The following is a 4753-nucleotide window of genomic DNA, read 5'->3' as shown; positions in this document are numbered from 1 at the left end:
ATATATAATATATATAATGCTTCGCAGTCATGGTCGTCGTAGTAGTCTGAACACTTCGAAATAGGTAGACTTTGCAGAGCCTCCACATGGTGCCATTCCATCTTGTACGTTAAAGGGAGGCTCACTTCATATGTTATGGTTTCCGGTAATTCTTTCCAAAATGCTCCATTCGTTACCTCCACCAGTTGGTTTGCATCGCATCATCAACGTACAAAGCGATAATGACGCCTATTCTGTACTTTTTGTGTTAAAAATAACAGTCCTGTTAAATGTTAAATTATAACATGCCTGTTAAAAATTTAACACAAATTCTTATTCAGGACACAACAATTTTAACACTTCTGTTATAGTAATTTTTATAACAAGGCTGTTAAAAGAAGCACTGTTGCCACATCGTAATACTTTTGAAAATAGCTAATTTATCTGTATTGACAATATATAAATACTTTTAAACAGCAAAACTACAATATTATTAATTGTTTTTTACTTTTGTGTTGATATTCATTTTTTGAAAAGCTATTAAACGCGACAATTTAAATTAAATATCTAGACGGCAACTGACAAAAGTAAAGTTGACGTCTTGTCAGTCTTGTCTTGCGCATAATTCCCCTGTTCAAATTGCTACATGTGTGCCGTCATATTTTTGAATAAATAATCGGTTATCAAGTTGATAACTCCCATGACCAAAAAAAAGGTATAGCAGCATGGTGCAAGCCGCCGTTTACATGAAGCTAAATTAAATAAATCATTAAAAAATAAATCATTAATTAAACATTGAGCCTCTTCCTTATTCAAACGAAACAATTTAAAAAATGTATCGTCCGACCCGTCGAATGGATTTGCAGCATCAAGCAAGTTTCTATTATTAATTAATCGTTGCGACGACTAAAAAAATTAATTACATTGTTATTGCTACAAATATACAACTATTTTGAAGACAGTATGTTGTCTTCTCCTCTTCTTCTTCATTTTGTAAAAATAAAAACACTACAACTGCTGCCATTTCAGTTTGACAATCATTTAACACCCCTGTTATTTTTTTAAAGGTATGCTATTAACACCCTTCAAAATTATAACTTTAACAGTATAAATTAACATATGATGGTTAAATTTTAAGATAATTTTGATTTACAGAATACCAATTTAGGATTTAACAGGATGTTAAGAGGAGAAGACAACATAACGTCTTCAAAATAGTTGTATATTTGTAGCAATAACAATGTAATTAATTTTTTTAGTCGTCGCATGCGATTAATTAATAGAAACTTGCTTGATGCTGCAAATCCATTCGACTGGTCGGACGGTATTTAAAACATCCCTATTGTTAAATTGTCTAGTTAATTTTCTAGAATGAGATTCTCTGTATTTTCTAAATAATTTGTGGTTAGCTTCTTGTGCATCTTCAGACAATTGCCCTATAGGAATTATAGCATTTTTTACAATGTCTGTACCATGAATTAAAAGCTTGTGTACATAAAATACCAGTCATAAAGTGACACATACAACTTAGCTGTTTCTTTAGTGTAGGTCTCAAACTTCTCAATGTTTATATTTAATCCAGAAGAAACAACTTGCAATATTATTGCAAATCGTTTTATAAGAGTTTCGTCTACTCCCCCCCTCAAAAAATTTAACGGTCGACTGAAACGTTTATTTTTTTAACTTAACTTAACTAGTAAGGTTCACTTATTTTCCAATAAAAGAATTTTGTAATAGGAGACACCCTTACAAAATTAAATAAAAATTTCAAATAAATATGTTTTGAAAAAGGTTTATTTCAGTAGGCTTTTTTGATTTAACTCTAATTTTACAAATAATTTGTGCATGGACTATGTAAACTAAAAGTATAAAGAACAAAGTAAGAGCAAAAAAGAAGACAAATTTAATTATTAGAAAATACGTCCATTAAATACATTGATTCGTTCCACTGTGTGGCGTCATCATTTCCAACATTCCCACTGTCATGCCCTTGAATAGTCTAATTGGTCGTCTTGTTTTTGTAACTAAGTCAATTTTGAGATTGTTTGGTTGTCCTTTGATGTGCCTTCCTGTAGTGCAAACAATGTGTTTCGGTGTAAGAATCCTTTCGTTGCTCGTAAAAATAAAATTGTTTAGATCTTCATCTTGGTTTAAGGGGATGTCCGTTGTAATGCCTTTTCTTTTATTTATTTATTCTTTAAACAGGGCGCCACCAACTTTTTCCTAAAAGTTGGAAAAAAACTATTTGGAGATGTTATCCAGGTCTACACTACATAAGAGTGCCTTTCCGACCAGCTTTTATACAGTGAAGAGGAATGGAGAGGTTCGATTTAATTAAACACAGGTGATTGAAAAGAGAAATTTATTTAGTAACTATAACAACAGTAACAATAGATAAAACAAGTAATTTTACAAACAAACTCTAACTTGGACCTAGTGAACCCTAGCTCTTGGAGAAGAGGTCCTCCGTGGGTGAATTTGAGGGGAGAAGTCCCGTCGGTTGTGTTCTTGAAGAGGTCCAGGGAAATGACCCATCTGGAAGAAGTCCCATATGTTGTTTTTCTGAAGAGGTCCAGGAAATGACACCACCTGTAAGAAGTCCCAGATGTTAATCCCTTACCACGGAAGAAATCCCGTGGCCCGTGTCCAGTGATGAACTTCGGCTCCCAGAAGATGTCCTGGGGTAGGTGTGGTTTAACGACGGAAGAAGGTCCCGTCGACTGTATTCTTTGAAGATGTCCAAAGAGCACAGTCCTTCGGAAAAGGTCCTGAAGTTATTCCACCAAGAGAGGTCTTAGTGATTTCGTCCAAAGAGATCCGGAAGGAGACTCAAATGAATCTGCCGGTGTGGCGGCCTGTTCTCCTTTATATACCCTTTGAAGTCAGCATTTCCATAGTAACAAAACAAACACTTTGTGTATACTTTGATCCATTTATATGAGCGCACTTCTCATTGGTCTATTTTTTAGCGGTTCTTTTAAATAAAACACAAACACAACATATTGTTTATTCAAGGAATTCTTACACCATTTAATTAATTAATTGTTTGGAAAATATGCTTCACATATTTCTAATACCAAACAAATTCTAAATCCAAAATTTTATTCACCGTTTTCACATTCACACTGATGGCCGTGTTATATTCAAAGTGTAGTCGTAGTGTAATGTGACTTTGTGGCATCGGCCTTTGATTTCTCCCGACCTCAAATTTGTCGCGAAACATTCCGAATGACATTTCCGGATTAACTTCGTTCGCTAACGCAACGAGATCGAAGTAATAATACTTAATGTCTTCGCCGGATCCTTGACGTGTAGCGTCGAATTTCAACTTTAAAGCGCGTTCGTGGTCCTTTCCGCCGAATTCTTTGAAGAAATCGGTTTTCAGGTCGTTCCAAGTTTTTGAACTAAACGGCTTGGTAAATAAACGTAATTTTCCGTCAAACAATAACAAATGAATACTTGTCAATGTACCGACAGGAGAACAATAAAAAGCGCCTACTACCTTTTTATACAACATATGTAATTTATTTCTTTCTCTTTTTTTCTTCAATGTGTTTAAATCGCTGATGTATTCACCCTTTCTGCAATTTTGTTTAGCTATACTATAGTATAACTATCTGAAAATAAAATTGTTGAATGTTATCCGTTAACAGTTGTCGACAATAGCACACATAATGCCAAAAAGGTTTTTATTTGCTGTTCATAATTTATAAATAAAGGTTATTTAATTCAAGCATAAGTTCCTTGTCGCCTAGCACCAATATTCTATCTTCCTCATTCAGACCTAAGTCATACAAAATCAATTGCTGGTATTTTTCAAGAATATTAAAATGCATAGTTTTGGGGTTTGCAATACTATGCTGTTGGCGGTGGTATCGAAGAGTTCTTGCTAGTGAGTTTGGTTTAGGCATATGTGCCAATACTTCATCTCATACATCTTTACCTATGACACTGCGAGTGGTGGCACTAATTGATTGCTTTTCTTGTCTCATATGACTTTTAACAATATTTGGCTCTGCTTTTTGTGGACATGAATCGTGGCAATGGACCGTTGGCTCTTGAATTACCTGGTTATCTTTGATTTTTATAATTGAATAGTAGTTAAGAGAACGATTAAGACGACACCTTCAAGTAACCACTCCGTTGGTTTTGCGAAAAGTAAGGTGCTCAAAACCCTTGTAAACTGGAACGTGTTTATTTTTTTTTTGGTCTTTGAGATTTCCGTTACTACTACACTAGATAGACAAAATAAAAAATTAATTATGAAATACTATCTAAATTTCTCCTTTATTAGTGGTTATGGTTTTTTCAACTGGATAAATGACACTATACTTTGTGTTAGGACATATAGCCTATCAGACTTATCCGAGTAATAAAGTAATAACTCTGCAACGTCACTACACCATTTCCCGCGCTTCACGTGCGGTTTTTAATAGGGAAGCGCTAACTACAATGGCGTAGCTATGATCGGGCAACTTGGTGAAGTGTAAAGGGGCGCCGTCTTATTAGAGGCTCCATTAACACAAATACTAAACTGTTAATACGTAACAGGTAAACTTCATAATCTAAAACATTGTAATGTTAGGTGTATCAGGAATTAAAACTCTTCATTCTTGACTAGCACTAGATTTATTAATTGCTCTTCTTACATTCGCTCTTCAATATGGTTATATTAACTTAGAACTACTGTTTTACAATAAGGTTCGAGTATTTAATACTTCGATTGAAACAGTTAGCAATTGATATGTCGATGTTATGATACGTGACAAAATCT

This window comes from Tribolium madens, unplaced genomic scaffold, assembly GCF_015345945.1.
Source record: "Tribolium madens isolate multiple individuals breed KSU strain unplaced genomic scaffold, Tmad_KSU_1.1 Scaffold_19;HRSCAF=116;Tcas5.2_LG9, whole genome shotgun sequence".
NCBI lineage: Eukaryota > Metazoa > Arthropoda > Insecta > Coleoptera > Tenebrionidae > Tribolium > Tribolium madens.
Note: the sequence above shows the minus strand (reverse complement) of the source record.